Consider the following 25650-nt stretch of genomic DNA (forward strand, 5'->3'; position numbering starts at 1 on the left):
TTTCATCACAGTTCCTAACAGTAGCAACATTACAGTTAGGAAGTAGCAATGGAAATAATTTTATGGTTGGGGTTACCACCACATGAGGAACTGATCTAAAGGGTTGAAGCATTAGGAAGGATGAGAACCACTGGACTGGAGCCTTAACCTTTTCACAGCCTATGAAATAGCGACAAATGAGCCAAGTGTCCCTGGGTGGTGTCCACCTATATATAACCTTAGCACTTGAGAAGGCAGAAAGTTTGTGAGTTTAAAACCAGCCTGGGCTTCATAGTATATTCTAGGTCAGTGTAATACAGTGTATTGTATAGGAATATACAATAAAACACTGTCTTAGAGGGGGAAAAAGTCACATATGACACAGCAAAGACTTAAGGGCTGTGAAAGGCTGGTGACATCCTCTTGCCTGAACTGTACACCTCTCCCTTCCTTTTCATGCTGTCACCTCTTGAATTTAAGCTCCTGTGCTTGGGTATCTTTACTCGGAGCTAAGCCTAACTCTGATACTCATTGTTACTTTGGTTTCTCTTTAGCTTAAAAAGACCAAACTGGGGCTAGAGAGATGGTTCAGGGATTCAGAGTATGTGCTGCTCTTCCAGAGGACCCAGGTTTGGTTCCCAGCATCTATGTCAGGAAGCTGGCCACTGCCTGCAATTCCCTCTAACCCCATGGGATCTGACATCCTCATCTAACGTTCATAAGGATCCTTGTACCATCTGTGCGTGTGCGTGTGCGTGTGTGTGTGTGTGTGTGTGTGTGTGTGTGTGTGTGTGCGTGAGTGTGTGTGTGTGTGTGTGTGTGTGTGTGTGTGTGTGTGTGTGTACTGTTGCTAGATGTAACTAAAGAAACAGTGCCTACTTCTTACTTCATCCTAGACCCAGAGACCAACTTGTGAAGATGTGACTGAAGTCACATTAAGGAGGCAGGCAAATGACAGACTGTCTCCTAAAGAACTTTTTTTTTGCTTTTTCAAGACAAGGTTTCTCTGTGTAGCTTTGTAGAACAGCTGGCCTTGATCTCAAAAAGATCCGCCTGCCTCTGCCTCTTCAGTGCTGGGACTAAAAGTATGCGCCACCGCCGCTCGGTTAGGACTTTTTAGAACTTGAAATGCAAAATAGTTTGACAAATAGGAAGACCTTTAAGTGCTGAGGACCACAGTCCTGTTGTTTCTCCTATGACCACCTTTGTCAGCGCATTTGGAGCTAGGTGTTGTATGAGCAAGGACAGGCATGGTACATTTCTGTATAAGGTGTCCACTGAGGTTCTCAAAATGTGGAGAAGCTTTGTGAGTATTTGCAGTTATCTTGTGCATGTGCATATTTGGATTGGCTCATTGGCTCAGGAGAAGGTTCCTCTGGCTACCACAATTGTGTGAATTGTCCTTGGACTCGCAGAGAGACAGTGGCACAGTGTAAAATCTAATAACCAAGGTCTGGGTGTGAGCTTTGCAGTGTACGACACTACCCAGCTTGCCCTCAACTCTAAGTAACTGATTACTTGATTCCGTTACTGACAAAGGGGTTTCTGTCTCTTCCATTCTGTCTTCCAAGAAATACCAACACAGGCAGCTTCATCAGGAACTAGGGTCATAGTGTCAGGCAAAGCTCATTGTCTGGGTTGGTAATTTTATTTCAGGAGAATGCTTAGACTAATACCCAATCAACAAAAGGCAAAGGCAGATTTTTTTTTTTAAATTTCTGAACTTTCTACAGGTTTCTTTTGTATGCCCAATACCCAGAATCAGGATTTTTCAAAGTCTACAAGACACCTTAATCACACCAATTGTAGAGAGGGTGTGACTTAAATGGAACACAGCAGAGTTAGTTTTAAGTAAGGAAATGGGGTCATGGAGAGGTTAAGTGGTTGGCCTGGGGTTAGATAACAAAATGGTGACTCAACTTTGCAGCTGCTAGATCTGAGGCTAGCAAAGAAACCCAGAGCACATTTCCTCTTGATAAGGTAGGTGCTGTGTCTGTGGTCTGTCCTGGGAAGCTTTTAAAGACCACATTCCTTTGGTGACTGCAGATGTGATCTGTGACTTTTACTGGAATCTGGAAAGTAACTTCCAAGGTCAGCCTGGTATGCCAAGGGCAGAAAAACACTTTATTGCCCATTGAAAAGCAGTACACAATTCAGAAGAGTCGCCATCTTTTCCACAGCTTATAACTGAACATCCAGTATGCTCAAAACAGCCTGTAGGAAAGATGGGGATGTCTTGGGATGACCATACCATAAGCCATTTCCCAGAATACAGAGGATGTGTCTGTGAGTTCTGAGCTGTGCCTGGCATTTTTCATGGATTATTTTATTTAACACTCGGGATGACCTTGTTTACAGGTCAATTTAAGCCCTTCCTAAGGACTCAGGATGAAGCTCTTCAGGGGTTAAGCACCTGACCCAAGCTGACACTGTTAAAATATGGCCAGTTAAGGATTGGGAACCCAGTTTTGTCTGATTTAGAGGATGTATTCTTTACCACTAAGCTATGTCAAACTGCTGTAATACACATATAGTATTTCTCACCTCTGTTATGTTAGAATGTTTTAAGTTAAAATATCATATGACTATAATTTTTCTCACTATTAGACACATCTCTGGTCTGATTAAAAACAAAGCTGACATTTTAACCATGAGGTTGATTATTGTATCAGCAAATAAAAAGATTTCTCTTTTGCTGTAATGGTTTGGGAGATATATAGCTAAGGAAATAAAATCTTCCAAATGATTGAGAAGACACAGAGCCATCAGATGAAGCCAGGAAAGTTTGACTCTCCCCACATTTTTTTTTTTTTTTGCTTCTGTTGTTAGTCTTTATATTCCAGAAAATAGAGCCCAGTAAACTAAAAATATGATGGAATGGATATCAATGAGCGTTTTACTTAGCAACATTTGTTCATAAACTGGACTTATATACGGGTATATGGGAGTACCATTGAGTTTTTTGAATGAGAGGTAGCAAGTCCAGATGAATAAGAAAGATCTGACAAATACCAGGAAATACTGAATTGTTCCAAGGTGGCAGAATATCACTTTGGATACTGAACAGATGTTGTCAACTGAGCTAAAAATCTTAGTAGGATTCTGTCCTGTCCTTCCTCCTCACCCAACATTTATCCTCTCCTGTTCTCTTTTCTACATGTTATCCTGTACCCATATGTACATTTGTTTACATATATGTGTGTGTATAATGTATGTTAGGAGCCAATTATGAGGGAGAACATGCTTTTTATCCTGAGACTACATGACGCCACTTAATAGTATACAAGTCCCCATAGTATCATGGTATCAGTTCACAATATATCCTTGGGTATACATCAGCTTTTTAGCTTCACAGGTCCCATTCACTAATTGTTGATCTCCATACCCGTATTCTCAGTGTCTTGTTCAGAAAGTCCTATCCTGTGCCAATGAGTTCAAGCCTGTTCCCCTACTTTCTCTTCCATCATGTTCAGGGTCTTATGTTGGGGCCCTTGAACCATTTGGTGTCGAATTTTTGGCAGGGTGATAGATAGGGATCTATTTTCATTCTTATGCATGTAGATTTATTTCAGTTTTTCATAGTGAATAGCACTTTCAAGGCTGTCTTGATATTTTTAAATTACAGTTTCAGCTTTTAAGAAATTTGTCCACATCTCAAAGAATCTCATAATATAAATCTGTTGTCACTCTAGCCATTCTGCATGAATAAAGGGAGTCTCGTTTGCCACCTTAGCAGTAGGAAGGACAACTGTCTTATAATAAAGGTAACATATAGAAGAGAAAATCAGTTGAAGTGTTCTCAGCCACCAGAGCCAGATGCTGTTACTATCTGGAGATGCTACACACACACACACACACACACACACACACACACGCCTCTCTCACATGGTAGGCTTTTCCTTTTAATTGTGAACTGATACCATGATACTATGGGGCAGCCTTCCTTTTAGTACAACTTCACCTCATCCTCACTGACTCTTGAATAAGTTTCCATCTTTGTAACTTCCAGAGGAAACAGAGTGCAGATCAGTGACTTTTGAACAAATTCCATGATGTCCATCAGAGGGGTGTGCCAATTTTCACCATCACCACCAGCAATATGGACCAAAGTTTCCTTGGAAACATTTTTTGGTGATGTCTGTGACCGTATTGCAGATTATGAATATTGGAAATAAGGTTTTCTGCATGGATAACCTAGATTAAAGTATATTAGGTGCAAATACATAACATATTACTATTAATATGATTTTATTACAGCATTCCAAGATCTTTTGGAGGCAACTTGAATATGCAAATTCATCTATTGCTAGCTTTTCTGTATCTTGAAAATTTAGTAAGCTTAGATTAAAATGTGATATTGAACACTCCCCCTCCCTACCAATGGGCATACAGAGAAAGTAATGATTGTTGTGTTATTTTTTTTCCATAAACATTTGTGTATTCAGCCTAGATAGGTTGCCAATGGCAAGTCAAGGAAACCAACCTTCTTACTGAAGCAGTTACTCATTATTGATGAGTCCCAGGCCAGCATCTGTGTACACCAAGTCCCCCCATTAGCTAACCTTTCACTGTCTCTGTGCAGGCAAGACAGAATTGCATTTAGCTGGGAGGGGACGGAAGGGGTGAGTGGCTATAAGAAGTGTAATGACCCTCTCCACCCCCTCCTTCTGTGAGGAAATTTCAATAGGCCTGATCTTGATAGCGTTTCAAATGGGCAGTTACAATGGCACTAATTAAGATGGTAACAGCCATGCTATTATGCTTAGAACACAACATTCTTCGACAATGGCTGATATTGACCACAGTTAAGTTTTATATCTAGAATGTTAAACTGTGTGGTTAAGACTAATATCGTTGAACATAAAAGGCTATTATAAACAAGGAAGTATATATTTGAAGGAAAAATTCCCTTGTATGGCTTCAACACCTTATTTTTGGTGGGGTAGTCTTTCCTAATGGTGTTTGAGCTATTCAACACTTTTTTATGGTACTATTAATGTGACATATTGGGTTGCATTTTGGTTATGGAATTATCATTTTCTTTTCATGAGTGTATTAATCCTTGGGCAAGACACTACAGCATTAACACTGATACATCTTCATTTAAAATGATGCTAAAATATTGTGGGCTTCATTTTCTCTGTCACTTTAATGGTTCACAAGAATACATATGGCAAGATAACATTTCACAAAGCCTTTTTAATATATCCAAACTTCTTGCAGATGAATGATTCACTCACACGCACCTTTATTCCTCCACCCACCCACTCTGCTTCTTCCATTTTTTTTATTGAGTACTAATTTTATATCAATTCCAGAGCAAGGATCCTTCTCATGTCATACAAAAGAAGAAAGGCATTGGATTGGAGGGTTAGCAAATTATAGAAAGTACGTTTGTGTGGGCACACAGAATGTTAAAGAAGTTGAGGTTAAAATAAAACCCTCACTCTCCTCTGTATTTCAAGTTTTAGGTAGGCTATTGTGATGGTGTCCTGGCTTCATTCTGTCACTGTGATAACATAACCTGACAAAAGGCAATTTAGGAGAGAAAGTCATTTTCGCTAACAATTCTAAGTTGTAGTGCATTATTTTGGGAGAGTACTTGGCAGTAGGTACTTGAAGTAGCTAGTCATATCACACACACAATCAAGGGCAGAGAGAGAAATGAATTGATACATGCTTGCTCACTCACTCACTTGCTTACTTGCACTCAGCATGATTTCTCTTATACAGTTCCTGTCTAGGGAATGGTGCTGCCCACCGTTAGCTGGGGCTCCCCACATCAATTAACTTAATTAAGACATCTCACAAATGATGCCTTCAGGTCAACCAAATGTATACATGCCCCCATGGAGACTCTCTTTGCAGGTGAGTCTAGTTGACAGTTAGAGTTAATCATCAGATGGTTAATCTGGATTGTCTGATTGACAGATCTGGGTTTGACTAAGACATAAACTGAGTGGGTCTGTGAGGGCATCTTAGAAGTGTTGAGGGGAAAAGATCCACTCCCAGATACAATGATCCAAGAAAAAGGCAGCATTGCTTGCCCACTTTCTTTAGCTTCTGCTGGTAAATGAATCTATCCCACTGCTGCTGCTACCACCATACTCTTTCTGACATTCAGACTACAAAATCTTTGACTTTCCAGTGTGGACTGGAGACCAGTGACTGTCCAGCAATCATCCAAGCTGTCAGCACTAGATCGGGACCACTGAGACATCAGCTTTATGGGACTGCACAGCTACAGGGTTCTCAGCCTCTCTAATATGCAGACTATCATTGTTGGACTACCCAACATTTATTGTGTAAGTCATTCTCATAACTTTTCTTTTATGATCTGTCTATTTTTCTGTCTATCTATCCAACCATTCACCCATCCATCCATCTATTATCTATCTATCATCTGCTTGCCTATCTATCCATCCATTCATCCATCCATCATAACACACATATGATAATATATATAATATATGTATGTAATATATCTAACACATAGACTATATGATATATATATCATATATATCATAATATATATATATATATATATATATATATATATATTATGTTCTCTCCCCCTCTCTCTTTCTCAGTTCTGTTCCTCTAGTGAACCTTAAATGAAACTCCCTTGTTGTAGTATTTAGTCTAGTTTTTTCTCTCACATTTTTGCTATTTGAGAATAGGCAGCACTTCAACAAAATGAATGAACCTGTAGGTTATTATGCTAAGTGAAAGAAGCCAGACTTAAAAAAACAAGCATGGTGCAACTTGACTTATATATAGCATATAAAACATTCAATTTCACAGAAGCAAAGAGTCAAATGGTGGCTACCAGTGGGTTGAACACAGCAGAATGGGAAGATGTTGATCAAAAGACACAGCGTTTCAGTTAGAGAGAAAGATACTGTTTTTAATACACAAGAGTCTCAGGGAAAAGAATACAATTTTTAAGATATGCTACTCATCTTGGTGTAAATTTAAAGATGCTAATAGAGGAAGGAAACATTATCAAATCAAGACCTGAAAAGATATAATACACCTTGAAGTAGGACTACTTTGAATGTGGGCATGGCAAAGGGAAACATGGCTGTTTTCTTGGTGCTCGAGTCTCCCCTTCCTGTCTCCATTTCTTTTTTCCTAAGGCAGAATGAGCACCTCCTGTGATGCCTTTGGCCCAAGGCTCACAATGGTTTACGATTAAAGGTATGTGAAGCGATGGCTGAATGCCTGGCTTCATTTCCCCATGTAATTGTTTGTTCCACTGCAGCGATGCCTCTGGTGATCGACTCTGAGTGCATCCACACTTTCTGAATTATCTGCTCTGCTCCAAGGTGAGGTCCTGCTGTTGCTCAACCAGATCTAAGAAGTAGTGGCTTCTGCTTTGTAGAGATTGACATCAGCAGCCTGGAGGGCAAACAGAAAATAGCTGCTGGCAGGAAATGAGTGGATGTGATACTGAATGATAGAGAGGAAGGAGAAGAGTGGATCATTGGGAAGATTTTTATGAGCACTTTGCTTTAGTGGTTAAAGGGAAATAGTCTTATAATTTGGGATTATTGACATCTACAAAATCTGTCTATCTTCAGTTAGATTCTCATATTCTTTACTCACGCTGAAAATTAGTTTTCTGCTTCAGTGAGACTGTTATGTTTTATTTCTCCTCAAAGCATTATAGCTTAAAGCTACAGTAATATAGCTGAAATTACACTTTAACTATATTTTAAATGAATTTTCTTAGCATGTGAAATATTATCTATTTTGGATTTAAATATCACTGTGTCTTGTATTACAGCTCTGGAAACTTCAGTGCCTAGAGCATAGTTTCCAAGCTCAGGGCTCAGAGTATCAGTTGAACACTGAATTTTTAAAAGGTACACGTTGATTTAACCTGTTTGTGGACTGCCAGGAAGTAACAGAAACGAATTTCTGCTGAAGTTGAGTTCAGAAAATTTGCTTTCTCCCCACCGCTAAGATAGAACCAAACACATCAATATCCACTGACTTTTACAAGTACAGATAGTGTGAGAGATGAACTGTAGGATTAGAGTTAGCTGATATGGCGAGGCTGGCAAGGTGGGAGGGAAGAGTCAGTGTTCCTTCAACATCTCCACTCCTGTTCCCCGGTCACCCACTGAACATTTTCACCAGGTCTCCATTCACTACTTTCTAGGGATCCCCAGCATGGGACTGAGTGCAGACAAAAATCATCTTTTCCTATTCTCTCCCTGGAAACTCACTCTTTCCAGCCACTGACTTGCTACAGCCACACCCTCCCCACCGTGATTGGCTGAGACTCTGAAGCCATGAGCCAATGATTCTTCTTCCTTTTCGGTTGTCTTGCCAAGGTAAGTTAGCCCAGAAATGAAAAACTAGTCTGTGTTCCTTTCATTTCCCCTCTCTCTTGTTTCTTCTTCTTCCCTCCCACCGTTTCTCCCCATAGTATTGACAGACCTAGATATAAACGATTAAAGAAAACCGGGTGTGCATGTCTTGCGGTCTTTCAAACCGTGCCCCTTTGACTAGCAACTTAAATGCAAAGTAAATTCTCCAAGGTTAGACCTTGGCTTTTCAATGATTTGTGTTCAAACCTTATATATCATTAAGCTGTGTATAGATCTGTAACATTGGGAATTGAAGTAGAAAATGTCTGTGATTTGTAACCTTATCGCTTCAAGGGAGGTTTGTGTTAGAAAATGGAAAATGTGTAGGGCATTGACCAATTAGGTGAACAGGGGCTTTGAGAGTTTAGAGAAAGAAAAGAACGCTTTATAAAACCTGGGAACGCACACACTGGGCATTATCCAAGAAGCTTTCATAGCAGAAGTCTGTTCTTTAAATGGTTATCTTGGCATGCTTTTATTTATGGTCTCTAACGGATAGGAAACCTCTGATCAAAAAAAAAAAAAAAAAGGAGTTATGAACCTGGTTAGGAAGATTATAAATGGATCTTGACAAGGTGGCTTAAAAGGAGACATTATGGCATCCAGGGGACAAGAATTTGCATTTTGTTCTTAGACTGTGTAATTTACCTCAAAATCATCAAAGATATCAGCAGATAATATTTCTTAAACTCCCTGAAGAGCCCAGTATCTTAAGATCTGTTCAAAATCAAAGACATAATCACACACAGTAAAACCACCTTACTTTTGCATGTTTTTAATAACCTCGCTACAAAATGTCTCAAATAATTCTAAATACTAAGCTCAAAAAGAAGTAATTTGGCAAATATGAGTTTCCGTGTTGATAGGAATAGGAGTTATGGAACTTGTCAATCCTTAGGTTTGTAGGCGTCCAACCAACCAGTTGCTTCACATTATGGAAAGGCAGTAGAGAAAAAAAAAAGCATCAGTATACACTACCTAGCTGGAGGAGAAAAATATTTGCCAAGACTTTACAGGCAACATGTGAGAGAGATCATGAATACAAATGTGGCTATTCTAGTAATTCAGGAAGGCTGAATTAATGGGCTCACAGGAAAATCTTTTCAGAGCCCATCTTTGGAGGGAAATGGGGGAGGGGTATTAGTAGTGACCGAAAATAATTCTAAAAGAACCATTCAAAACTGAGAAATGTAGGTTTACAAAGGAAACTGGGGCATATAGGACAGTGGGAACGTTACAGAAATGTCCCCATCCTCTGCATCAAGGCTGGATAAAACTGCATGGACTTGAGCAAAGCATAACACCTCCAACTTATCCAAACATAGAGGTATTTGTCTTTTTATATAGATTATAATACACAGTAAAACATGTTGAATTCACTGAACACAGCAAACTAGCCAAGAGTCTATCTCTTTTCTTGTGTCATAGATGGGAAAACTGAAAGAGGTAAGTTCTGTGTAGCCCACATTGGCCAATAATAATCAGTATGATGGTAAGAGGACGTGATCCTTAGGACAGCTATCAGGTGACCACATAATGACAGCAGCAGAGCCCCTGAGCAGCCCTGTAATTGGCCTTCTCAGACTGCCAGCCTCCAAATCATGACATGGAGACTTCTTATTAATAATAAATGCTCAGCCTTATCTTATGTTTTTCCAGTTACCTATTATTAATAACTTAATTTAAACTGTTTCTCATCATTTACATTTTGTCTTGAGACTTTTTACCTTTCTTTCATTCTGTATGTCCTACTTTCTTGCTTCCTTTACTTCTGTCTGTCTGGCAGTTGTCTGTCTGTCTGCCCAAAATGTTTTCCTTCTCTTTCTCCTTTGTTTTCTCTAGCCTAGATTCTCCCTACTTATTCTCTCTGCCTGCCAGCCCCACATATCCCTCTACTATCTAGCTATTGGCCATTCAATTTTTTATTAGACTAATCAGGTGCCTTAAGCAGGCAAGGTAAAACAAATGCAATGCTGCTTTACATAGTTAAACAAATGCAGCAAAAATGAATTCAACATATCTTTACATAGGTAATTATTCTGCAACACAAAATAATGTAACATCTTCACTTAGTTAAGTAAATATTCCTCTCCACAACACAGACCCACCATCTAGAATACGGTGAGTGTTTGCTTCTGGGTTTCTACACTCTTTCATAATGTCAGAAGTACAGCTATGCATTTGTATAGTTGACACTGCAGATCTGTGGTTTGAGAGACAAGTTTATTTCCACCAGTGCCTTTCCTTCAAACAGGCTTCCTCCAAACAAGGCAAAAGCATGTGGCTGGAGCCTGGGGTCAGGTTGAGAAAGGGTTATTGATGAACATACACACACACACACACACACACACACACACACACACACACACACACACACACACACACAGGCTGTCTATTGCTTATAGGGCAATTAATTATTATTGAAAGAGCTACAAGAAAAAGCCAGGAGAAATATTTAAATTAATCCAGATGATATGGTCAGTTGTGGAAAATTCAGAACCTTGAAGACAGACCTCAACACATGCTCATTAATCAGGACCACAACCCTCCTGCATTTCCAATTAGTGTGTCTCACAGGACGTGTCACTTGTTTCTTTATGCCTGTCCAGTCAGGGTCTTTCCTGCCCAGGGTCCCTTTTAAGGAAGAGGTGTTAAGATTTCTCCATGATGTCATTTGTGAGACAACACTAACCTCAGAACTTAATCCATCTCTAGCAGTTATGTTTTCTTCTAACTGAGGAGAGAAAAAAAATGTCCTTTTTGACTGGTGAGGCAAGAGTGGAGTGGGAGAGGGTTGGAAGAGGGTCAGTGTCTGGCTTTGGGACAGCTGAATCACTGCTGCGAGTGTTGGGTGACTTTTGCTCCTGACAAACAGGCTTTCTCCAGTTGTTTCAGCCTTCAAAATGCTAATAGGATGCTCTTGCTTTCTGCTTGTATTGGCTGGGGTTTTCGTTAGTGAAAGTCCTGCCAGCTGTTATCCCAGATAACAAATTGTAGTCATTGTGGCTCAATCCAATGAATGGTTCTCATAAACTCCAGAAGGTAATGGACCCAGTAGTCACTGAAGGGAAGATGGTAAGAAGGTACCACTGTTGTACACACTGCCATTCAAGCACTCATACTGAAGAAAGCACTGCCATTTTTAACATGTGACATCGGAGAACAAACATCTAGCCTACCATGCCATAAGAAAGAGGGTACAGAGCACACACACTTCTTAGAACCTTGAGTTTGGAAATGATAAAACCATTGCTTCTCATTCTGTAAGAGAGAACTAGCTGCAGGGATTTACAGTAGTATCAGGGTACTTGGAGATGGAGTTTTGAGCAGTATGGCCTCCAGACACTACACTTTGTCCTCTGGGAAGATAAAATCATTGTTGGCCATAGAGGCTGCAGTGCTGTCTAGAGTTTGTTGGGAGCAAGCACTAGAATTTGATTCTGAACCTTGGTAGCAAAAGGAATTTATTAGGAAGTGATGTGATTTCTCTAGGAACCTTTTGTGGGGCTGTGGAAACTGAAGGTTTTATGAGGATGAGGCTAAAAAAGTGATGACATGCTTGTTTCTGGTGTCTTTGCGACCCTTCAATACTGGCATTTCCAGGGGAGGCAGTTGAGTGACTTAACTGGGCCATTTACTTGCTCCTCAGACTATGTCTGGAGGAAACTCCTCAAATGGAAGAAACATTTAGTAACAATAGGAATGGAATGGATGTTAGGCAGTAAAGCAGCAAAGTCTGCTCTTAGCTTTAATAGCAAATGACAATTTTCAAATGACAGTGTCAAAGGTAAGACAAGCCAACTTCTGCTCACCAAGCGATGGCTAGAAACCATGGGTGTTTCTTGTAAGCACAGTGGATTATTGGGGTGTTACAGAAAAGAGTGACTGCTTTTGTAATTTCTCTTGTATCCCTTTCTTAGTGTTGTTTTGTTGAAATAACTTCCCTGGTTACCAGTTACTAATAAAGCCACCCCGACCCCAAGGCCTCTGTTTATTGGCATCTGGTGCTGCAATGATAGTGTTGATAACACTTTGATCATCGGACAGAGAGACAAGGAAACTACATCAATCGTAGACATGGAGGAGGGAACAGAGTTGGTGTACCCTGTAAACAGATTAAAGAAAAAAAAAAACTGAGCAGATTGAGATGTGAGCTAGACATCCAACTTCAAATACCTCAAACTCACAATAATGGTGACATGTAAGAATCTATTGATGTGCTTAGATCTAGTTCATCTAAGGCCATAAAAATGGATTCCTCTGCATCTTGCCCCCCCCCCCCGCCACTCCTCCCATTCCTTCTCTCCCTTTCCTTTGTCCCTTCTCTCCTTCCTTCCCCTTCCTCTTCACCTTTCCTCTTCCTTCTCCATATCCTCCCTTCTGAGCTCCCCTATCCCCCCCAGCCCCATTATTATCCTAATCCTAAACCTTAGGCAGTAATAACATTGACTTTGGATCTCAGAAAGAAACGGCATGGAAGAAACGAGAGCTTCTATTTGATAGTACCTGGAGCAATGTCAGAAAGAAGACTCCTACTGTCCTCATCCGGTTTGGGGTGGTCTGTGTTAGTCACATACATACATCTGCGTAAGAAAATGTCAGGTCAATAGATAAGGGTACAAATAGAATTTCTGATTAGAAACACACAGTGTGACTGAAAAATGCCTGTCCCATGTAACCTCAACAAAGCAAATGCAAGACTGAAACATCTAAAAAGTAAATCTCTACTTTTCACAACTTGATGGAGTGACTGTTAGTTTGTTTTTTCTTTCTTTTTCTAAATGTGCATTGATATTTGACCTGCACATATGTCTGTGTGAGGGTTTTGGATCTCCTGAAGTTACAGACAGTTGTGAGCTGTTGTGTGGATGCTGGGAATTGAACATGGGTCCTCTGGAAGAGTAGCCAGTGCTGTTAACTGATGAGCCATCTCTCCAGCCCCCAACTGTCAGGTTCTTTGGTACATATTGGCATTGCTGATCTTTGGGGTACTGGTATGGCTGACCTAGTCTGATCTTATAAGGTTACCTGGTAGCTGGTAGGGTGGATGGTCGGGGAGCCTCAGCTGAACAATGTTTATGTGCTCTTTCTGGTTTCTCATCTTCCAGTGGTGTCTTAGTCAGGGTTTCTATTGGTGTGAAGAAGCACCATGACCGTGGCAACTCCTATAAAGGAAACCATTTAATTGGAGCTGGCTTACAGTTTCAGAGTTTAGTTCATTATCTTCATGGTGGGAAGCATAGCAGCACACAGGTAAACATGGTGCTGGAGAAGGAGCTGAGAGTTCTACACCTTGATCCATGGGAGCAGGAGACTGTGCCATACTGGGCATAGCTTGAGCATATGAGACCTCAAAGCCTGCCCCAACAATGAATGACACACTCCCTCCCATGAGGCCACACCTACTAATAGTGCCACTCCATATAGGCCAAGAATTCAAACACATGAGTTAATGGGGGACATTCCTATTTAAATCACCACAAATAGTTTAGCCTGGTGGTTTTTTTTTTTTTTTTTTTTTTTTTTGTGAACCCTAGTGACAAAACTGTAGCAAGAGATGGGGAGTACATCCCAATTTAAAAAGTGTCACATGACCAAAGCAGCTCACACTGTCAGTCTAGATTCAGTGGACAGAGAAAGTGAACTTTAGTTAGAGAGATCACCTGTAAAGTCACAAGACAGAGGTGTGACTACAGAAAGCAGAAGAATTTGAGGCTATTGCAAGGTCTAACAGGCTGTGCTCACCTTGATAGAAATGAATTCACACAGTCTCTTCCCATAACAGCTTGATTATCATTTCTCTGTTTGGGCTTGCTTTCTATGACTCATTTTCTCAACTAAGTATTTCTTTTCCCAGTTGACACTGGCTTGGGTCAGTAGATAAAAATAATTAACCAGCACAATCTATGAATGGGGATGAGATATGATGATTGCCTTGACTTCCTGTGGTTTATGGGTTACTTTTTTGGCTAAGTATTCAAAATTGATCCAACTGGTTGTGAGATGGGCAGGTGGAGACATGCTGTAAAGCCAAGTTATGCTTTCCATAGGACATGGATGGAGTCAGTTAAATTAAAAAATTAGAATTAGCAGAGGATTTGGGGAATGACAAGCAAAGTGACCAGTGACTGCCTGTGAACATAGATGGGTGTGAAACAAAAGTCACTTGTCTGAAACCACATAGCCTATTTTATAATGTTATATAACTTTTAATATAATGCAGATACACACTGGTATGCTGCCACATACGGGTGTAAGTGAAATAAACTCAGGCTAGATTATTCATTGTGATGGTCAGGAACTATGCCTGTTCGTTCCTGTATGTGTGTAAGGCACAGACTCACTGCTCATCAGCATCTCATGGGATGCCCTTGAGTGGAGGAGGAACTAAAGAGATGGAACAGCGCTCTAAGTTCAGCAAATTCCAACTTAGCAGTTGTGTTTGTTTATTCATTTGGTTCTCTGTAGAAGGCCAAGCTTGATGTAACCAAGAATATTTATCAAGGGGATACATGCATTTAACTACAATTCAGAGGTTTTCAATCCCAGTTTACCAAAAGGAAGGAGGAAAGAGAGACAGTGTGGCAATATAAACAGTCATAGGGGAACCACCAAAATCTCAAAGAGAGGAACAAATCTAGCAAATCGAGATTCATTTTGACTTGTCAAGACATTCTCACTGATGTTGGGTTCAAGTTCTTCATTTGGCATTAGCACAGAGTTAGGTCTTACTATTGATATGAGACCAAAATCTGGTCTTTTCATCCCTAAGTGGCCTGTGGACTGAGACAGCAAGTAGACAGGAAGGGGTAACAAATCTCATTCTTGACAGGGTATCTGGGTAAGAAAGGATGTTATTCAGAATGAGGATACCTGGAGGACATTCCCTTTCTTGTCACAAAGTCTTAGTTACAACCCTAAAAAAAAGGTAGCAGTATTTGTATATTTCATTTCTCAATTATCTATGGTAATGGAGAAGGGAAATGACTGGGGAGGAGAGCATAAAAGAGTATAGATAATTGTTACCCACACATAATTTCCCAGCCTTATTCCTTTATTTCATCTAGTAAGTTTAAACCTACACCATCATCCAACCGGGGTTTTAATCAGAATTACAAAGAACAGCCTGTGAACATTATTATGATTTTTAGTTCTTTATTTCACAGTCACATGGGTTTTAAAGGTACAGAGTGACCCCAAAGCAGCTCACTAGGAGGAGGGACAAATGAGGACATGAAGATGAACAGTATCTGCTTGCTGTCTCTCTTAGGTGAGAATCAGCACATTTGGTCAGCCATGATCTCTATACTATTACCATCTCAGCTTCGAAAAGTGGATAGGATGGGCCTCAAATTCTCAAATCATTTGGTGAGGGACTTGTAATGGGGGAGGATGGCAAAGACCAGAAAAGCTCCCAGTTAAAAACTGATAAGAACCAGCAGAGCAAAATAAATCATCAATACAGAGACCAAGGAAGCACAATTAGGGTGGACTACATGACTCATCAGGTAACGATGCTTGTCATCAAGACTGGCCACCTGAGTCTGAAGGGGAGACTGACTCCTGTAAGTTGTTCTCTTATCTCCAAATGTGTTCCCATACCCTCCCCCCACACACCACAAACTATACACACTACATGCACATATACAAATACTGTACATACTATACACACATATACATGCATTATGCACATATATACAGACAACACACAATACACATACTATACACACTATAAACGCACATGCACACACCACACACACACACACACAACACACACACCATACACACACAAATGCTACAAATGCTATACACACACTATGCAGGCATATACACACATAGACACACAGACACACTATACACATACAATGCACACAACACACTCACACACACTATACACACCTATACTACACACACACACACACACATATACTACATTATACACACACACTATACATACATACACTATACATACACACATATACACACACACAAACTAAAAAATGTAACAAAAAAGGGCAACTAAACCAAGACAGTGGTAACAATAGTATTATCTGCACCAATTCAGTGCCTATTTAAGGGTTAGAGACCCACCACCACCCATCACAGCCTTAAACCTCCTACAGCCTATTGGATAGCCATTATTACATATCTTACTTTGAATTTGGGTGCTTGCTTTCTCCCCATGGGAGAGGTAAGCCTTCCTTCTAACTGTTGGGTTTAATGAGCTGTGAAGTAAGACTTGGAGCAGGGGATGGTCAGAGATGAACTTTGCTACTAGGAAAACAGTCAGTAGGCTTCAGGTATGGGTGGGGAAAAGGGGTTTGGTTATCTTTAGAGACAGGTAGTGGGAAAAGAGGAAGAGTGCCCCTAAACAAAGCCTCTGACATCATCAGAGCACATGGTCTTAACTTCAGGGAAAGATTCTTGGGCTTTGTTATAACTGCTAATTCAACCCCTTTGAGGAGATGAGCTGCATTATTCTTTTCATTGCAACTTGTCTACTGGTAACTTTGGACATGATTATGTTAGGATGAACTAGATTTTAAAAATTCAGGGAACAGCTTGTGAGGAAGTTGGCCTCCAAGTCTTTTGATAATAAGCCCAACCATTTACAACATACCTTATGTGGCCAAACAAGGTTCTAGACACCGTGATGTGTAAAGACACAAGACCTTTTTTGCCTAAAACAAGACAGTTTCAAAGAGAACCTTCAATTACATGACAATGGATTATATGCAAACATAGATTCAAGGCAGGAATAACCTGTGACCTCACAGTCTTCTGAGAAAGTTGGAGTCTGGGTTGAGTTGTCTTAGATGAACAAGAAATACATGAGCAGAAGAGGAAGGGAGGAGGAGGGTAGGCAAGAAGTGAGGCTCACAAGTTACTTTTGCCCAGGGCCAATGTCCTTTTTAATTAAATACTGCCTCGATTCGACGGGTTTTATAGTTTTGAAGAGCCTGATGCCGGTTTCTGCCTTGGCAAATGTTCTCAGCTGAAACTTTGAAGCAGCCATTGTCAGAGTCTGAGTGAGTTGAGACCTCCTCAACGTTCTAATTGCTGGGTTTTGGCGGGGGGGGGGGATACTTTGCTGTAATGTACATTATATGGGCAAGCTGTCATGTATTGTTTGAGCTCACCCAGAAGCTAGCTCTGAAAGTAGGAACACCCGGCCCCCACGACCCTTTTCAGACCCAGGTGGATCTGTCTTAAAGTGTCTCCTGAGGCTCCTTGTGTGGGGATGGGCTGTCTGCTCTAACTCAGTGATAGTGTGGGAAGAGAACAGCAAGAAAAGCACACAACTAAAAACATGTGTTCTTGCAAACAGCTGGAAGGTGACCCACTTTCCAACCTAGGTTACTATTGTTTTCCTAGTAATGTAAAAATGCCCACAATGGCCCCGGGAAGTCAGGAGCTGGGCTGTCTATAGGCTGCTCTCTTCTGCCCACAGCACTGGAATGGAAGCTCCGGCTGACTGCCCAGTGTTTCCTCACTCAGTCTCTGCTGGGTGGATGTTTGCAAGCTTGGATTTGATGATGTATATTTTGTTTGCTCTCAACTGGACCACTGCGGTAGTCTCTGCTGGATGTTGCGAATGTCTGATTTGATGAAGCTTTGCTATCCACCACTGCTTCTCTTTGTCTGTTATTTATTCTTTTCCTTTAGTTGCTATATCCTTAATAAGCCCCATTTTTCAAAAGTGAAAGCATGGGGTAGTCAATCTTGACCACACTGAGCATTTGTTAATAGCACAGCTGTAGAGATTACCTGTGGGAAACAGGGGGCAAGAAACAAACTCCTTTCTCATTGGCAAAGATCTATTTCAAGCTGATTATTAGCTTCTTTGATCTCTCCATATTCACTAAGGAAACTTCAAGGAATTTACCTATCTTCAGGTAAACACTCATGCTATGAATACTAACATGTAGCATCTACTTTCATACTTTAAGACATCTTGGAATTAAAGCCTGAATAGGAGCAATCATTCTTCTTACCAGGCATTTATAAACAAGATGGCTTGTCTAATACACACTGGCTCCCAGAATCCATATGAGGTGTGATAGAAAGATGCAAAATTATAGATGTGAGAAAATGAGTTCCTCATTCCAGATTCTTGTGGGGGCCTTTTACCTGAGAATCAAGAAGTCTAAAGCAGTTAACATTTGCTCAAAGCCTTTTGCTTTTCCCAACTATAAACTACAGTTTTCTGGAAATCTCATCAGAAACCCCATTTACAGTAAAAGACATGTCATAAACCCCCTTCTGGTTTCTAGTTTTACTTTATCAGATTGTAATTCCACCCAAGGCATCTCCAGAGCCATCCCATAATCTCACTTATCAGAGAGATGGAGTGGGTTTCTTAGCAACCTTCTAAAGTTGCCATATCTGTTTACTGCTGGCACTTAACTGTGACTGTCTCTTAGAGATGACCGCACTTGTACTTTGGGTGTATTTTTCTTTCTTCCCAAGTGCCTCTCTTTCTTTTAACCCCAGTATTGAAAATCTGTATCAGATCTTTTTTAAATAAAACTAGCTTTGCTTTCTAGAAATCCTGTATTTGCTTGAGTGGAATTCTCTGAAAAACTCCTCCTCAATTTTTCCTCCCCCAGAGACAGTGTGGAGCTGTGTCTCCATCCCTGTAATCAGTGACACATGGATCTCAGACATGGCTGAGACAGGAATAGAAGACAAATCACTGTTGCAACAACTGTGTAAATTCATGGGTGATAATCTACCACAGGTCAAAGCAATGGCCCTTTCCTTCACCCCACCTTTCGGAGTGAACTAGTTTGCTAGGGTCTGTGTACACTAAGCAATTGCTCTACCATGGAACTTTGCTTCCAAAACTATTTCCTTCCACAGTCTCCCTTGCACTTGCTCATGGCTGGTGGATGGATTGGGATGTATTGGAATATGTGGTGTGCTTATGGTGTTAATCAGCTCAAAATAGCACAAGGAAGCTAGAGAGCTGAGAATCTCAACTGCAGATAACACAAGACCAAGATATTAAACTTGGTTTAGAAAACTTTATTTTCTTTTATTATGAACAGTCCAACCACCATTAACCTAAATTACTATAATAGGCATGATTGGAAATATCAGATATATCTAATTTTCTAGATAGTAATTAAGGTCTGGACTCAAAATTCTTCCTTGTGATGAGTTTTTAAAATCAGTAACATATGGATTGGTGAGTTGTCTAAGTGAAGTCTTATTATGTAGTAAATAATTACAGATCATAAAAACATCAATTTTAAAGAATAAAACTGTAGTGCTGTGATGTGATGTGAAATATTATCATTTCTATCTCTTAAGCATCTATGGGAAAATTATTTTATAATTTTCAATTTGATAAGTATTAATTGAACACCTACTACATTCCCGGAATTGTATTGAACTTGTGGCATAGAATGATGCAAAATGTCTTTCTTCTGTAAGTTTCCATATAGGGATAGGGCAGACTATTCCACAAGTCAACAGCATATTTCAAACAGTGATTTGAAACAGTGACCTAGGATGATGTAGTCAAGTGAGCTGCCTATTGGGGGCTCTAACAATTGGCATGGCCAGAGAAGGTCCTCATTCTGCGGGCTGGATATTTGAGACAAGTTAATTGATATTTCCAGAAAGTATTTTCCAGGTAGAGTGTAGTGTGTTGAAAGACCCAAGGTAGGAACACTTTTAATTGGTACAAGGGACCAAAAAGAGAGCCATATGGTAAGCTAGTATGTAAAGGGCTTGGGATTAAAGGTTATGGAGAAAAAGCACTAATCTCAGACAGAAGGACAGAAGGGAATTAATATTAATATTGATTATGAATATTGATATTAACTTATGGGCATGACTTTTATAGTGAGGTCAAGGAATATGGCATTCCTTTGTTTATGGGATAGTTCTTGTAGTAGATGTGTGATAGACAGGTGAGAATAGTCAACTGTATTTTCCATGGGTCTATGATGGTGGAAATGAGGATCAAGAAAGGCAGACGTGTTTACGTGATGGTTGTAATGATGAATCATGCAATCACAGTTCATTTCCAAGGCCTGGTATTTAAATACCTTCTCTTCACCTCATTGGTGAGGAAGGTATCCATGACCTGGGATAATGAGAACCCTAAGATGCTCACTCACTGGACAAATGAGACTAATGGCAGTTTTTCCATGTCATATACTCATATCCCGAGGCAGAAAGATACAGGTTGTGCTCCAGAGTGGAACAAACCATCTGGAACTATAGCAGCTAGACAATAAGGCTTCAAGATGGTGGCAGTGGCCATGATGACTAGGTATGTGATTGACTTGTAGGAATAATTCTGTAGATTCACAAGGACCCAACTCCTGCTCCTCAGAAGAAACCAAGAGCTGTTCCTCTGCATCACAATATTGAGGGTTGTTTGACTGGAGGGTTTAGTCTATAGGAGGAGAGTCAGGAAGGGAGCAATGTGCTGAGGTCATGTGGGGATCTCCAGGATGTTTCCAGATGTCAGGGAAACATGTTATATGGGACCTTAACTTATGCCTTCACTGCAGCTAGGAAGCTAGAATAGAGGGCGAGCACTCTGGCTCATGGTTGAAGAGGCATATTCATATGTGAACACTCTGGCTCATGGTTGCAGGGGCATATTCATATATGAACACTCTACTCCTAGTTGCAGGGGGCAGTAGGTGAATAGTCTGGCTCACACTTGCAGCAGTATGGTACTTGCCTTTTTGAAAAATGAAAACAAAACTCCAGCCTTCAAAGATTCCAAGTTTCTGTTGAAAGTGAAAATAGTTGGGAAGCAGATGGGAACATCAGTCACATAGTGTGGAAGCAAACACTCCAGTACCCTTGGCTAGCTGTCACATGCAGATAGATGACACTTTAGTTCAGTCTTTAATTGCAACCTTGAGCAGAAATTTCTAAAATGTCCTAGTTTCTTGACCCGAGGAAATCATGAGGTGACAAATTTGTGTTGCTTCAGCCATCAAGTTTGTGGCAATTTGTTATTCAGTGACAGGAAATGAGTGTGGCATAGCTACACATTTCCTTGTGTGTCTTTTAAGGGAAACATGAGCCAACACATGTTAAGTGTTTAGCACAGAGGCTGGTCCATCATAAACATGGTTAATAGCAGTTTCCAGACAGTGCAATTCAGCTTCATGCTAAGCCTTTATTATAGCTAGACCTTGGCTTCTCTATTCTCGGATAGGATTACTCTACGGTGAAGCTTTTAGACTCAGAAGCCTTTTCTGAAGTGTTCATGGATTTCTGAAAGGCCAAGCCACTGTCACATGTTGTGTGATGGCATCATGGTCCTTTGCTGTATTCCATGGAATTTCTAATTGTACTCACTGGGACATCCTCTGCAGGAAACCCAGGTGGGTGTGTATAGTTTTTGGTTTTTGGAGGTGGGATCATTTTGGAAGGAAAAAGTCAGATACTTCATAGTATTTACCATTTCTTCTAGAAAACAGAACCTTTTTTTTTTTTTTTTAAAAAAAGCAAATGCAGAAGTCTAGTTAAGGCTGAACAAAGAACACCTGAAATAAAACAAAAGGTTATGGCATGTTTTAAGGCTCTTTAAAACCTTCAATTACCAGAATAAACCACCTGGTCCCAGGCTGACAGGAAGGTATGCAATTTCTACTGCTAAAAGTCAAACTTAGTGTATCAGCTAGGTGCTAAGATGCCTTTATTAGGGTCTATAACTTCCAAATGAAGTTTTCAGAACCCCACCAGATCGAATCTCATTAACTTCTCTCCTCTTTGAGGAGGAGATATTAGAAGCCAGTGAATTCTCACAGCTGTTTAAAAGTGGAGTTCCTGGACTTCATGACATTTGTTAACAATGTGCCAAGATCAGCCATAAAGCTGCTGGTGTTGGGCTGCTTTCGGTATGACAGCCTATGCAAAGTGCTTTAAGCATGTGCTTGTTATAGGACCCACAGGCAGCAAGCAGAAGGGAGCAATGATGCACTTTCCAACAACCTGTTGTGACTAACTCGGTTCCTTTGATGCTGGGAGCCTGGAACGGATGACTTCCTTTGCTGGAACTACTGTGGACTTTGATAATGAGCGAGAAAATAAGAAAAGAAGCCCTGTTAAGTCCTTAGTGAAATTCTTCTCTCTCTTTAAATAGATGTACCCATTCTGGACCCCGAAGGACCACCAACAGCTGTCATTTCACAACTGCCTGTTGTCAATTTAAGTGGAGTTATGATGATGCCATAGTATGTGCTTGGAAGCATTTCCAAGTGCTTTGTTGAAGATTTCCATTGGCACATAGCACCTGGGAGAGAACTGACAGTAGGGTTCCTTCTCTTCCAGGGTCCACTGGAGAGCTAGTCGATAACCTTTGAATAAGGAAGATCTGACATGTTTATTGAACAGTTTTTTTCTCTTCCTAATTACTTCCTTGACAGCAACTGTGATTTCTAATGGCAGCTAGGCTTGTTCTTGTTTTTTTGCTGCTGCATATCTGTTGGAGTCTCCTTTTTCTAATGAATTGGGTGAAAGTTTCTTTGACTTAACTGTTATTAAGCACACATGGTTGTTTGCTTACTGTCCTGCACAATGCAGACAAACCTTTTGCTGCTCACATTGTAAAACCATGGGCTCATCATATGGAGACCACCTCAGGTTCTAAAATTAAGTGGCTTTTCTAGTGCAGAACTCTCTAGAGTTTGTGTCGAGCATACAGCTGAAATGACTCTTCGGGCGTCATCACTTAGAAATATGTTAACATGAATGCATCTGGTTCTGAAAATCTCTGAAACCACCCTATGGATTTTTCTGGAGTGATTGTCCGTGGAACCTGGATTCTCAAAGTGGCTCCTGAAAGCCTACAATGAAGTCAACTGTTCACACTGTAAACCGCTACCATTTAGCAGGGCAATTTCTGGGTATCAGCTCAGCTTGCTGAACAGCGGAAGCTTGATGTCTTGTACTCAGAGGCCTCAGAACACAGCAGAGAACAGTCAAGGCTCCCCAGGTGGGTTTATGAAAAGCATTTCTTGTGGCGACAGGCATGCAAGAGCTAGAGCTGGCCAGGTTCTATGTTTTGTATAGCCCCTTTTCTTAAAAGCAGAGTTTTTAAAAATAGCCAAATCTGCTGGCAAAGGGCCTTTGTTCATGGTAGGCAGGTGGTCTCTTAAGGCAGGTTCAAAACATATTACTCTGATGGGAAATAAACCACGTACTTGGGGTCTTTAGCTGTTTCTGATGGTGGTCTCTGGATATAGGTGGTCTCTTTAGTAATTTTATTGCATATATTTAATGCATCTATTGATTAACACTGGCTTATTTAACAGCATATGTAGCATCTAGGCGCAAACTCTGAATGGACAGTTTTGGAATTAGCTTAAATTTTTATAGATGTAATACAACTGCTATTTCTATGGCCATTTAATGTGTTCTGGCTATAAAATACATTGCTTATGCTAAGTTTGTGGGTGGTGCTGGAGTGAGGCTCCAAACAACCAGCTTGGGGATGTCCAGTTACACAACTAGAGTTCAAGGGAGGGATCCAGATATTCTGCCTAGAGGATTAGGAGTGATCCCATATGAAAAGGCAGACTCTGTCTGAGGCCAGCAGATAATCAGGGCCAGTGAAGGGTCTGTCAATCAGTGTCACAGTGAGAAAACAAGTCACAAAGGGAAAACTAGGCCGAGTCTAGGCCAAGGTCTAGTCCTATGATATAATGTGACATGTACCTTCAAGTAACTGAATAAATGGCTACCCCAGGTAGGGGAAGAATAGAGGATGATGATAATAATAAAAGAACCAACTGTTGCCCTTTTAGGATTATGTATTAAAATATAATAATTTTATTAATCCTTTGAGAAATTCATACAATGTATGTTGTTCACCAACCCCCACTCCTCTCCCTAACTCCTGCAAGATTCATACCTTCCCCACTTCATGTACTTTTTCTTTTTCTTAAAAACCACTGGGTCCAATTTGTGTTGACCATATACTCCTAGGGTGAGGCCATACACCAGAGTGTGGTTGACCTACCAGGGGTCACAGCATTAGAAACCCTGTCCCTCTTTCCCCTAGAGGCCACCAACTGCTAAGGACTGTACATTTTTCAAGTGCAAAGGCTCTGGCTTACTAATTCTGCCCCTGGCACCCATGTCATCATCACGCTATTTTTTTTTTTTTGGAAAACAAACAAACAAACAAACCTGAGAAGAGTCCTAATAATCTCAGGCATAAATAAGGCTGATATAATGACAAGTCTTTGGCTTAGAGTCTTTCTGCATTTGAATATTGATTTTCTTTATATTACCAATACTTATATAGAAATGGGAAAAAGTCACCCCCACCAAAATGGCTGCAAAATTAATGGCATTATAAATAGTGTTTTTTGACATTCAAATTTAGTGTTCTAGCCAAATATCACCACCTCCATTTTGTATTGTTTTCCTGTGCTGGGATTAATGAGTGGGACTTGACCACAGGAAGTGGACCTCCACCACTGAGCTACCCCATCAGCCAGTCTCCTCTCGTCTTCTTAATCAGAAGCTTGAAGCTGATTGGGCTGTGTCTGGATGCAGTTTTCATTTCTACCAAGTGCACATTATTACATACTGAGATAGAATACCATAATAACTTTAACTTTATTTTTCTCCAAGTGCATATTAACTTCATTTTCTTCCTAGTGCATATTCTTTTATGCTATTGAAATGCAAAATGAGAAGAAGATTGAGGTATGCACTAATTCTTTAAAATATAGGTGAAGCAAAAATGAAATTGGAGATAATATCTTTTCAGCAAAATGCTGTAATGCTTTCTTTCTTTCTTTTCTTTTTTTTAAAAGATAATTTGCCTTGAATATCAGAGTTTTGGTCTTGATTCTTAAGGGGTTTATTTTCTGTTGCTCTCTCTCTCTCTCTCTCTCTCTCTCTCTCTCTCTCTCTCTGTGTGTGTGTGTGTGTGTGTGTGTGTGTATTTTAGAAAGAGGGGTAGGGAGCGAGGGAGAGAGTTGCAGCTAAGTGATTTATAAAGAAAGTAGCTTCATTTGGCTTGTGGATTTGGGGGTTGAAGTCCTAGATTAGGCAGTCTCATCTGTTTGGTCTTTAGCAAGGACTTTCTTGGTGTGTCAATGTGGAAGAGAAGTAGGAAGCAGGACTATCTGTGGGAGTCGAACATGCAGAGTAACTCAGTTTATAGCCATTTTCTCTCACGAGAAGGAAGTCACTCCTTGGGACTGGCTATACTCCCCTCCCAGGCTTTGACCTCATGACATAATCACCTTTATTAAACCCTGCCTCTTCAAGGTGCCCCCTTCAGGGCACTCACACTGGG

Source organism: Cricetulus griseus, chromosome 2 (genome assembly GCF_003668045.3).
Source record: "Cricetulus griseus strain 17A/GY chromosome 2, alternate assembly CriGri-PICRH-1.0, whole genome shotgun sequence".
Taxonomy (NCBI): domain Eukaryota; kingdom Metazoa; phylum Chordata; class Mammalia; order Rodentia; family Cricetidae; genus Cricetulus; species Cricetulus griseus.